A 13,423-nucleotide genomic window follows, 5' to 3' on the forward strand; every position below is an offset into this window, starting at 1 on the left:
GCCGTTCTGCTCAGCACAACTGATCCAAATTTACCTGAACTGTTTTGAAAAAGAACGGAAATAGTAATAAAAAAGAATTGATCAAAAACGAAATTGAGATTTTTTCATGCATATTTTTGATTGGTAATATAAAAATTTTTCATTATATTCGCGCTGTTGTGAAGCATTTTGCTCACTTTTTCAAAGGTGAGTAATTGTTCGATTGTTTACACCTGCTTACAAAACTGATCAGCATTTTTAATTGTTCCTATAATTGCCAATTAATAAATAATTAAACAGCAAATTAACCACTATGGCTCTGTGTTTAAGCACCATTCATGATAATAAGGTTCATTATGAAAGCACCTTTTCAAAAACAAAAATATCTCAGCACGCAACTTTTGACAGCTAATAATAGAAACGTTTAAAATTAGTTTTATATGATCAAAATTAAGTTGGAGCATTGATTATTCTATACAAAAGCTATCATTGTAGTTACCATACTAATTGTCGAGAAGTATTGCATGATAGTTCATTTAAAACTCTTGTTAAAAGCTCAACTTGTTAGTAATTTGGTTTTATTACAAAAATACTTGACTGATATTGTAAAACTCAAACATTGGGCGGTTGAGTTATTATATCTATATTTTGAAAACATGTATACACATGTACATATAGACAATGAATAAATGCCTCGGTGAGTTTGTTTTTGATTAGGCGCTGGTTTTAACCACGTGAAAAGTTTTACACGCTGGGAAAATTATTTCCATTTGAAGATTAACTTTTGTGTTTACCAGTTATAACTTATGGTGCCGTGGATACACTCTTGTTATTACTGGACAAAACATTGTGATCAAACGGAGAGGGGACTTAAATTGCTGGTGCTAAAAATATTAGGGTTAGTAAATTTATTTTTATAATTCCCAATTGCAGACAGGTTTTTGGAGGCGTGGGTTTCTATATGAAGGTAAAGTGCTGGTCAGCCGCGTTGGGCAACCAAGTTGAACGCCTAAGCTTAGATTTCCAGGTTTTATAGAAATTTTGCTGTATACATCGGTTGCTGCACTTCATAAGGAAAGTGTTGCTCACAAGAACGTGCAAGAAAAGCTATGTGTTGCAGGATTCTTGCATCACGTGCAAGAAATCCAAACTTTTTCCGCGTTTATGAACAGACTATCAAAAACACGCACATCTGTTTTTATGACACGCACGGTAGCTTTTTACAATCTCCCCCATTTGGTACGTAGATAAGACTCTCATATATTTACTTAAAAAACACATAATTGGCCTGCAGCTCGAATAAACTGTAATTACTATAGCGGGATAGCGGAGAACTGTAAACGACCGTGCCTCAAGCGCTGTGGGATGTAATCTGGAAATCACAGGAAAGCGCGAATTTGGAATTCTTTTCGAGTTTACATCTCTATTCGACTACTTTCCATAGCAACTTGTTATGCGCATGCATGGAATTAATATTAATAAACTCTCGTTGCTCTTAATTGTTGCATAATTTTTGAATTTTTTTTTTAGAATAAATAAGTTTTTTTCGCCCCATGAACACTACAAAGATCTGAAACCGTACCAAAACTCTGCTGCGGTATTAGTTTTTCCACCACTCTTCTTTCGCCGGTGGCGGTCAATTAAGCCGAAAAATTTTGGGATACCCGTATTTCAAGTTATTCTTGGAGGGCCGGCGGGCGCGTTTCGGGCGCCTCGCGGCTTCGCCGCGATAACCAGCCCGCTGTTTCGGGATTACATCCCACAGCAGATAAGAGGCATGGCCATGGGCAGTGGTCTGCTGAGGCCCGTACCCACCAGATGTCTAAAAACTGACTTATTTTTGTTTGTTTGGTGCTTTGGAATACATTATGTACTCTAATACAATGTGCAGTGTTGATTGTAACGGTTAACAATGTATTATTTCAGATAGATTACATAACTATTGTATAATTTTCGGCTCGCTTTTATGTTGGCATACTTTTACTTCGGCCTAATTTGCGTTCACTTTTCTCGCCACTGTTGCTACATGCAGAATGGTGAGATAAGAGTTGTGAGAAAAGAAAATCTGAACACTAACAGTATAGTGTAAGTTTTGCAATTGTTGTAAAAGCATGATTGAAGAGTTTATTGAAAACATTACCACATGGTTGCTATCGTCCTCTCGCAGTTTTTGAACAACACGGCTTTGCCTCGGAGTTTGACAATCTCTCTATGGCAATGGCCATCTTGTGCTAATATTCATTACCACACGTTTGTAATCATCATTGAGAAGTAATCAAAATTTAAGGCAAAACCGAGTAGCTCAATAATAGTCCGATAGGAAGATATCAACATCCCTATGGTAAAATTTTAAATTAAAACTCTTTTTTCGCCAATCTTTATGTACCATAATGCTGAGAAAAGCATGTCAAAAACTATGGTCTTAAACCAGAGCTGAGTTTTGCCACTTTTCTAGAGTTTTGCCGTATTCATTGGGCTATAGCAAGTCGTTTCATCAGAAATCATGCAGTTGTTCGTAAGTTGCAACAACAGTTTAATGAAGTCAATTTTATTCTCATATCTGTCAATTACTTGTTCGCCTGAGGTTTTTTGATTAATCTTTTTTTTGCTAAAAGGGGATTGTGGCAAAGATCACAATCCTCTTGTCAAAATTTGTCCAAAGGTGACATCAAGAGTGACTCTTTCCTAGATTAGTCTGATCAACACAAGATAACGTCTGCTAATGAAAGAAGTTTTGTTCTGGTCTTAAACGAGCTAAATGCGTCCTGGTTCCGCATGTAACAAAACTTCTCTTAATACTATAATAATAGTAAATCAAGCAAGATTGGGGCAAATTTCCATTTATCAAAAAATATCAGCGTCTTTATTTTACTTTCTAAACCATTACTATTGCGTCTACTATGGAATCTGATCGTCTGTATTTGTTTATTACAACATTAATATACAAAAACTAAGGAATGGCTTCATATCTTATCAGGCTATATGATAAATTATCAATGACTTTGTTAACACAGACTAATGAAAACAACGCATTTGCTCAACAAAACTGTTAACTCTGAAAAAAAAGAAGTTCCTAAGGTTGTCAGTACAAATTCAAGAACATTATGGATATACCTGAAGCTCATTGTCAGTCTACCTATTTGTGTGAGAGAGAGAAGGATCGTTCCAAAACAGTTTTTGCACATATTAAGTTGGTCTGGAAGAAAAAGTAATACGACTTTATCACTGCAAAATTGGCAGCAATCAAAAATTGCGTGAACTAAAAATGCAAACATGGAATAGTTAGTCATCGACTTGGATTTTTTGGTCTTATCTTATAACATAATGAGTAACAAGTCCAAAAGGATTTTTTTCTCATCGTGTTTTTGGAATTTCCCTTTTTCTGGTTGAATCACGTTTCAATAGGGCTAGGACATCAAGCGTTAGAGCTACTAAACATTTTTGAGAAAAAAACTGATTGGCCTGGTCGTTTTCGTCGCAAAACCAGAGATTGGTTCCTTTGTGACATGATTTTATTTCACAAGTACCACGCTCTTAGATTAATGTGATGCTAGCTGGCTAGGGCCTTAAATGACCTATAGTTGAAGTTTTTGGGTACCAAATTGTTCAAATGAACTATTATGTAATTTTGAATAAAGTCTAAAGACCTTTGACTGCGTCACTTAAAACGGTGAGAAATGGTATTCTCATAAAAGTACCAATCAAAATTAAGCGGCCGTATCCTAAGAATAACGGTCGAAAACGCTCAAAAATCTCAAAAGCATACATTAAACGGTTCTGGCGGGTCTTTTCAGTAATTAGGACAAAGTTATTGCTCATTTTACTTTTTTCAAAAATACCGAAACTTATAACGACTGTAGTATCGAAGCGCATTAAAACATGAACCACCACGAATGCCTTAAAATTGATATTAACCATTTGAACAGTATTCACAGGGCTCTTTCTGATAACTAACGCATAACTTTTGACACAAATCAAATAACCAAACAAACTTATGAGATCAAGAGCGCCAATTTAACGGGGCTCAGTTTACCCAAGTCAGGTTCTAGACAACCCTTTTATGATATTAACGATTTGATAACTGATCAGACCCGATAGTTTCATCAAAGTTGGTCCTCAAAATAGACACCGTAATCACTTTCAAACGTGATCTGTATTGAATAGGGCTTCGTTTACGTTTACATCAACTTTTATCAATCGATATTCGCAGAATTGTCAACGGAGAATTGAGGAACCAATCAAGGTAATTGTATTAACCTAACGACTTAATAATTAATTTCTTATAACACAATTGTAAGGTTTTCTTATGTAGATGTCACGTCCTTGAAAGCTACCAAACAAGGTTGTTAACTGAAAAAAATCAGACCAGAAATTATTATTGGTCATAATTTTTCAGATGCAAGTTTTAAAATTAATGCTACAATACCAAAAAATGAGTAAAACACACGTTTGTTTGTTCGGTCAAAATCATCAAGTGGCAGAATCCGATGCACTGGAAAAACTGATGATATTAATTTTAACATTATAGCTGGTATTATACGTTCATTTGTTTCTTCTTCCCATTCAAAATTATTATGTAACGGCTGCTCTCCTATCAAAGTCAAGGAAAACTTTACACCGCCCAGTTCGTTTCAGCGGTTTCAAATCTGTCCGGATATTGTGTTTTTGCAGTTAACTTTTGTGAACTGTATTATCCGCTATACTGTAGATTACCGTTGCATTACTTGTTGCAAAATTACTCTTGATAACTAATTGCTCAGCTTTGTTGTATAACAAACTTGTTTCTCTCAGAATAACAAAATAATTCACATTGAAACAATCAATTTTTTGTTGATTTTTTGTTAATAACTCAACTTATAATTCGAATATAGGAATTTCCGTTCGTACAAATTGTAGCCCTATAGCTTGGCTATAACTATGCAAAGTGTCAACCTGCTGCAGTAAGCAGTTGTAAAACAGGATATCTTACCAGTTGCAAATCTGATAATAATATTTTTCAAAAATCAGAATTAGCAAGTCTCTCTATTGGTTTCAATAACACCAATGTTGAACTAGAGTAGGCTTCGTTAAGCCAGTAAGAGAAACTGACTTTATGGTTTGCACAAAGTTTCTCTTACTTAGGAACTTCGTTCCTCAGAAAGAAAGTTTTGAGAATATCAAAGTTAATTCTCGTTTCACAAGTCAAAGTAAAGTTAAAACTGTACAATCACTAATATGATCTACAGAAACAAGACACGATAACAAATAATTTACCGCTCAAGAAAGTGTGCTTCAATACGCACTGTATGTCAGTTTAATATGACCAAAATTAACAAATTTCAACTGATTTTTGGTAGTTTTTCAAGCTCCTTTTATGCTGCTAGTCTCGTGGATTTACATGTCAAATTCAACTGTTGATTGGTTGTAGATAATGATGTCGACAGAATGTGAACACTTTTCCATAACGTCACTTTTTCAGTGTTAATTTGATGTCATGGGAAATCTGTTAACCATGTAGAAGTTTTGTCGAATATTCTGTATCAATAACAGGTCGATTCGCAATCCAATCGCAAAGAATCTGATGCAATACTGTTAAGTCGTAGTATTGTTTTGCTGGTGGTTGAGGTAGTTCGAGTTTGAGTTATAGTTTGACTTCATGAATGACGATTGTGTACTAATAAAAGTTGCTAAATATAAATGTTGAACAAAGTGAACAAATCCGTTTGGCTTCGATAGAATGTAACATTAAATTTCGCTTGTCACGCTTTTCTAGCTTTAAGGCTTGAAATGGCCTTGAAGCGCTATTCACTTTGATTTCTGAGTTGTTAAGCTCAGCCGCAATATCGCCGGCCCTGTTTTCCATCGCGAAAACATCTTTTCCGGGTAGTACTGGGGCGAGCTTCACTACTGGTCTCTTGTACACTCCGTCGTTCGTTCGAACTATAGCTGATCGAATCACACCGTCAGTCCCATCGATGGTCTCCGTAACTCGACCTAGATTGTAATATCCACCCTTATCACTATCTTCGATCAACCAAACGAGATCGCTTTCTTTAAGGGTTTCGTTCGCTGTAGATCGCCATTTTTGCCGATTATTCAGAGTTGGCAGATACTCTTTACGAAATCTGTCCCATATGAGATTTGCATAGGCTTGAGTTTGTCAAAATAGCTTTCGATGATCAACAAATTTTTCTGCGCATGGTAGATAGGGTAAGCCAACGTTCCTGTTGCCAAGCAAGAAGTGATTGGGAGTCAATGCTTCTAAGTCATTAACATCTGAATTGACTGGAGTCAAAGGTCTCGCATTCAAAGTCTGCTCAACGATGCACATCGTTGTTGAAAGAACGTCCTCGGTGACTGATCTGTTCCCCAACACTGCATACATTGCTTTCTTGCAACTTCTCACCAACCTTTCCCATACTCCTCCGAAGTGAGGTGCTGCGGGTGGATTGGACTTCCATCTGATTCCTCGTTGAATTAGATGTTCTTGGATCCCTTCTTTGTTCCATGCCGCAACGTACTCTGCAAACTCTATTTCAGCTCCAACAAAGTTTGTTCTGTTGTCACTGATGATTGTACTTGGTTTGCCTCTTCGAGCAATAAGTCTCATTATTGCATTGAGACAACTGTCTGTGTCCAACTTGGGTACAACTTCTATATGCACCGCCCTCATAGTTAGACATGTGAAGAGAAAACACCATCGCTTTTCACTTCTTCGCCCAATCTTCACAATGAAAGGGCCAAAGTAGTCAACTCCAACATTTGTAAAGGATGCTGAAGCATCTAACTGCTCTTCGGGTAGATCTGCCATGACTGGTGCTATCGTTTGCGCTCTGCCTTTTCTGCCGGTAACGCACTTGTTCTTGATTGATCTTAAGGCGTTCCGTATGCCTAGGATCGAAATCTTCTGCTGAACAATGTTTCTTACATGATCAGTGCCCTCGTGTTGATTGTCCTTGTGCTGGTTTCGCAAGAATAATTCAACCGCACGATGTTTCCAATGTAACAGTATTGAATGCTTTGCATTGAAATCCAACTGACTTTTGCCTATTCTGCCTTTGGCTCGAATAAGTCCTTCTTCATCTAGGAAGGGAGAGAATTGTAGAACTTTGCTGACTTTTGGAATTTCCTTTTCAGCTTTGAGAGATTTCATCTCTTCACAAAACTGTTCTTGTTGTAGTAGCTTGAAGATTGTTGCTTTTGCTTTTGCTCTTTTTTCGATGCTTACTATGAGTGTTGCTGGTCTGTGTTTGTTCAATGCTCGCTGTACGTATGCCACTGTATTTACTAGTCTGTTGAAGTTACTGAATCGTTCCCACTTGATAACAGCTTTCTTCTCTTCAGCCTGTATCATGAATACTGATGAGGGTATATTCTCTTCATCTGATGCAAAGATTAGGTTCACCTGCTCTGGCCACTCGCTTTCGGGTCGTTTTAACCAGGCCGGCCCAGTAAGCCACTCATTCCTCTTGAGTTCCACAATGTTGATTGCTCTGGTGCCAATGTCCGCTGGGTTGTTGATACCGCTGACATGTTTCCACTGTGAAACATCAGTTGTATCTAGTATCTCAGCTACTCGATTGGCCACAAACACTTGTTGTTTGCGATGGGAACTGTGTATCCACTGCAATACCGTAGTTGAGTCTGACCAAAAACTGCAACTATTTATCCTCATTTCATGTTCCTTGACTATCTGTTCTTTCAACCTCACTGCCATGACTGCTGCTTGCAACTCCAATCGTGGTATTGAAAGATGCCTCATCGGTGCCACTCTGCATTTTCCAATGACAAATGCTAAGTCAGCTGAGTATTCTTCTGGTTGTGAACGTAGATAGGCCACTGCACACATCGTGTCTTCAGATGCGTCAGCAAACACATGAAGTTCGGTTTTATCCCTCTCTCTGTTGAAGTATCTTCTATCGATGCTGGTTTCAGCCACTATTGGAAGTTGTTCTTTCCATCTCAGGAATTCTTCTTCTTCACTAGGCTCCACTTCGTTGTCCCAAAGTTGTCCATTCTTAGTCCAGATGCCTTTCGGAAGTCGTCTCATATGAACACTGAACGGAGCAAACAATCCGATCGGGTCGAATACTGAAGATACCAGTGACAGAATCTTCCTCTGGGTTATAGGTGCTTCAACTTCCTTGTTTGTACCTCTGCATACTTGAAGACTGGCATCAGTAACGGTCCATTGTAGTCCTAGCACTGAGGGTCCCTCCGTATTGGGTTCCACTTCGACTTGCTTTTTGTTGCTGATTGACTTCAAGTCTTCTGGGATTGCTTTGGTAACTTCATCGTTGTTGCTTATCCACTTCTTCATTTCAAATCCATGTCGTGAGAGAAGAGGTTGTAGTTGATTGAAGACTTCAATTGCTTCTTCCGGGTTTTTTACTGATTTGATGAAATCGTCCATGTAGAAGTTGTTTTGTATTGCCCTTGCTGCAATCGGATACTCTTTTTCGTTGTCCAGTCCCACTCGCTTGGGAGCATAGTTTGCACAAGTTGGAGAACTCTTAGCTCCAAGTACGTGACGCTGATATTCGTATATCTGAACAGGTTTGTTAGTTCTTGGACGCCATAAAAACCTCAAGCAACTTCTATCCTGTTCGGGAACTTGCACTTGTAGAAACATCGATTCGATGTCGACTGTTAGGGCTATTGGTCCTTCACGGAATCTGAATATTGTTCCAATCAAGCCGTGTAGCAGATCAGGTCCAGCTAGTAGCTTATCATTTAGGCATATGTCTTTGTACTTTGATGCGGCATTGCAAACACGTCTTACTTTGCCAGGCTTGTTCGGGTTTAGCACTGGATGGTGGGGCAAATACCAGTCTTTCCCGAAGGTGCCTTTCACTTCGAACTCGTCCAATATCTTTACGAATCCCTTTTCTACATCTGTATCTACTGACTGTCGATACAAACTCTTCAAGTTTGGGTCCCTTTGGAATCTTCGCTCCAGTGAGTAAAGCTGACCCAGGGCTGAGCTGTAGTTGTTCGGTAGGTTTGGCTCTGGTTCACTCCACAGCATTCCTACTTCGTACAGCTCGCCTGTGAACTTCGTCGTGCTCTCTAGCATCTTCTGTGCCTGCAGTTCCTTCTTTGACTGACTGACGACGTTGATTTTGGAAGCATAGGTTTCTATGTCCCAACAGGTTTGGATATTCTCAGCCACTTTCACATCTTCTGTGAAGGCGAAATGACAAACATTTTGTCTTCTTTGGCCCGTCATGAGTCCACTGGCTACCCATCCTAGCTCTGTTGGAACGGCGAAAGGTTCACTTCGTGTTCCTATCTTGTAGTCCAATGGTCGTTGTAGCTCATAAGCATCTTGACCAAGGATGATGCCAACTTCCATCAAGCTGAAGCTTTTGTTGGGTAAAACACTCAAGTGGTTGAAGCTTTGCTTCAGCTTATTGTAGTTGTAGTTTGTGTTTCCCGAGGCGATTGACGGATGTGCGAACGTTTCGATTGAATGCACCTTTGAATGTACTGCCTTTATTTTTAGAGGAACCTTTTCTGTCTTCTGATCCTTCGTTCCGTGTATGCCAGCTATGTTGAGCGTCACATCGGTGCCTTGGGATCGTAACCTCTCTTGCACACTTTGATCGATGAATGAAACCGTTGATCCACTATCGAGGAAAGCATATGTGTTCAGCCTGTTGCCACCGCTCTGTATTGAGACGGGAACTATCTGAAGAAAGCTAGTAACTTCGTTACTCTGGTTTATTGTTGCTGCGCTTACGTTGACTGCGTGATTGCCCACGTCCATTTGGTTTTCTGAGTGCAGCAATGGGTTGTGCTTCTTGATGCATCCATTGATGCCGCATGCATTGACTTTACAATCTTTGATTGCATGCCCTTTGCCTAGACATCCGTAACATAAGCGTTGCTTCCTCACTGCTGCGTACCGATCATTCACACTCATGTTTCTGAATAGTGGACAGTTCCATATTTTATGAGTGCCATCAGCTGGTGGACAGTGATCACTTTGCGTTTGCTTCGTTTCTTTCACGTTGGAACTTGCACTGAAGTTCGACGTTTTCGAGAACCATTTGTCTCTATTTGTGCTTCTTCGGTCTTCTTCTCTTCGCTCTCCCTTGAAAGCTGAAAACCCTTCGTGCACAAATGCTATCCTAGATAGCCACTTTTCAAACATAATCAGATCAGGCCAATCTTCATCTTTATCATCAACATAGAACCACCACTTCTCTTTGAGAACTTGGGGTAGTTTATCTACTGCCATATAGAGTGTCGAGCTTGATTGCAGATCACCAATCTGCTTGTACTCTTTGAGCACATTCACAAAGTTCGAAACAAAAACTGAGAAACTGATCAGACCTGTTGAGTCGTGAGGTTTCACCTGACTTGCTTTGCGGAGACTCTCCAGTTGTGCATCAATGATCACATGAGGCCTTCCAAATTTCTTCTCCAGAATGCTCCATGCAGCACCATAGAACTGTCCAGAATAGCCCATTCCAGAGATTGCTGACCTTGCCTTGCCTGTCAGTAGAGTCTTCAGATGGCTCATCTTCTCTGAGTCTGGTATTGGTCGTTGATCCACTGTAGCAATGAACATACTAGACCACTCCGGCCATTCGAGAGGGTTCCCGTCGAAGTTGTTCAACTTCAGCTTTGGTAGGCTACTACTATTTGAATATCCAGTGTTGTATCGTAATAGACCAGCTCTGGGGGAAACGTCTCGGTCTTCAACACTTGAGGATCGGTCTCGTGAACTGCGATATCGTGAGAAGTGACTTTGCCTGTTCAGTTCAGGGGTTACTTCGAAGCGAGCTGTTGATCGATCTGGTGTTAGAAGATTGTCGATTCTGCTGGCCCAGTCAGAGACATCTCTTTTCTTGGGGGTCAAGTTGAAAGGCGATTTGTCTCGAGCACCAGTTGATTGGGAACGAGCATCATTGTTCTCTAATGCGGTTCTCTTCACTTTGCGCTCTAGCTCACGCTCTTCCTCCAGCAGTTGATGCTTGGTTTCCAGTTCCTTCATTTGCATTTCCAGCTCTAGCTTCCTCCGCTTGAACCGTGCTTGTTCCAGTCGCATCTTAGTTTTGAATTCGATATCGAATTTCTTCATCCTTTCCTCTCGCCTTTGCTTTGCTGAAGATGTTTCCGAAACATTCTCCGTGTCTTGGCCACTTGCTGTTGCTCCATTTTGCACTGTTTGAGCAACTGGGCTGTCCGTTGGGTAGTTGTTGTGGCTCTCGCTGTCATTCACAGCTTGGGTTGCGTTGTTTTGCTCTGCATTCATTTCTGGTTGCGTGCCTTTGCTTATATATGAAAGCCAATGATAGTCCAAACTTGCTTTGCACTTCCTTGCTTCTTTCAGATGTTCTTCAACGAAATTTGCTTGATAGGGCACAAGCTTGTTTCGACGCTGCAGTTGCTTGGGTATTTCTTCCTCTAGGTGGTGGACAGTCTGTTGATAGAGGACCTTTAATTTGTTGGGTCGATCTGAATCTTCAATTATTTTGTAGCCAAGTGTTGACTTCCTTTAGTGTTGACTTCTTCCACTAAGTCTCGGAATCTCTTGTCGTACCTGTGAGCTGTTGATTGAAGCTCCTCTCTGCTGGTTGTGCTCGAATTGTCTGGTTGCTGTTTGCTTTGCTTGTTCCGTTTAAAAGAGGTCAATTCTTCAACGTGTTTTGTGAATTGCACTCTTCTGTTCGCCTCACTAGCCTGTTGCTGTTGATTTGTTTGATTCTCTTTTGGGGTTGCCTTCGGCGATCTCTTCATTAGGTTGGACAGCAGTTTGCCTTCCACTGTCCGGGCCGGCGGACCAAATGTAACGGCTGCTCTCCTATCAAAGTCAAGGAAAACTTTACACCACCCAGTTCGTTTCAGCGGTTTCAAATCTGTCCGGATATTGTGTTTTTGCAGTTAACTTTTGTGAACTGTATTATCCGCTATACTGTAGATTATCGTTTCATTACTTGTTGCACAATTACTCTTGATAACTAATTGCTCAGCTTTGCTGTATAACAAACTTAGTTCTCTCAGAATAACAAAATAATTCAAATTGAAACAATCAATTTTTTGTTGAGTTTTTGTTAATAACTCAACTTATAATTCGAATATAGGAATTTCCGTTCGTACAAATTGTAGCCCTATAGCTTGGCTATAACTATGCAAAGTGTCAACCTGCTGCAGTAAGCAGTTGTAAAACAGGATATCTTACCAGTTGCAAATCTGATAATAATATTTTTCAAAAATCAGAATTAGCAAGTCTCTCTATTGGTTTCAATAACACCAATGTTGAACTAGAGTAGGCTTCGTTAAGCCAGTAAGAGAAACTGACTTTATGGTTTGCACAAAGTTTCTCTTACTTAGGAACTTCGTTCCTCAGAAAGAAAGTTTTGAGAATAACAAAGTTAATTCTCGTTTCACAAGTCAAAGTAAAGTTAAAACTGTACAATCACTAATATGATCTACAGAAACAAGACACGATAACAAGTAATTTACCGCTCAAGAAAGTGTGCTTCAATACGCACTGTATGTCAGTTTAATATGACCAAAATTAACAAATTTCAACAACTGATTTTTGGTAGTTTTTCAAGCTCCTTTTATGCTGCTAGTCACGTGGATTTACATGTCAAATACAACTGTTGATTGGTTGTAGATAATGATGTCGACAGAATGTGAACACTTTTCCATAACGTCACTTTTTCAGTGTAAATTTGATGTCATGGGAAATCTGTTAACCATGTAGAAGTTTTGTCGAATTTTCTGTATCAATAACAGGTTGATTCGCAATCCAATCGCAAAGAATCTGATGCAATACTGTTAAGTCGTAGTATTGTTTTGCTGGTGGTTGAGGTAGTTCGAGTTTGAGTTATAGTTTGACTTCATGAATGACGATTGTGTACTAATAATAGTTGCTAAATATAAATGTTGAACAAAGTGAACAAATCCGTTTGGCTTCGATAGAATGTAACATTAAATTTCGCTTGTCACGCTATTCTAGCTTTAAGGCTTGAAATGGCCTTGAAGCGCTATTCACTTTGATTTCTGAGTTGTTAAGCTCAGCCGCAATATATTACCTTCAAAAAAAAGAAATTTCGCAAAAATTAGCGGAGAAATCTTTGAGTTGCTGCATGACAAATATTTTTAAAATCAATTTTACACACTACCTTTAAATTTTTTCTTTAGTTTCCACTATTTTTTCTTATTTTTGATTTTTGAAGCAACAAAATTTGATTAGTTTTTTGTTCTTAATAAAATGAACAAAGATCCAGCAAGAGGTCCAAAATATATCCAAAATATTCTTCAATAACAGTTTTTCAGATAAGTCAAAATCAGACCTTGATGATTCTGCTGATTAATACAAAAAAAATTTTATTTCTATTACTGTTCTGTTTTTCCTATCTCTTTTTTCTTTATCGCAGTTGCAGCGATACGTTGTAATAAATGCAGCCTAAGGTAAAGGTGTTCGTTGAAATTTATTCCCATAAAC

The 13,423-nt window shown here is 39.0% G+C and overlaps 1 protein-coding gene across 2 annotated transcripts in view; it reads left to right on the forward strand.

Moving 5' to 3' along the window:
• The first annotated feature begins 560 nt into the window (after window positions 1-560).
• The window catches only part of LOC142351046 (uncharacterized), a 113,807-nt gene continuing 100,944 nt past the window's right edge, over window positions 561-13,423 (forward strand). Inside the window, exon 1 of one of the 2 annotated variants that reach the window (XM_075403108.1) lies at window positions 561-877. The gene's annotated coding sequence lies outside the window, so the exon portion shown is untranslated. Of the gene's footprint in view, window positions 878-4,084; window positions 4,223-13,423 lie in introns of those variants that run through there. The other variant, XM_075403110.1, reaches the window with a different exon arrangement.

The sequence above is a fragment of the Convolutriloba macropyga genome, chromosome 12 (assembly GCF_964194025.1).
Source record: "Convolutriloba macropyga chromosome 12, txConMacr16.3, whole genome shotgun sequence".
Taxonomy (NCBI): domain Eukaryota; kingdom Metazoa; phylum Xenacoelomorpha; order Acoela; family Convolutidae; genus Convolutriloba; species Convolutriloba macropyga.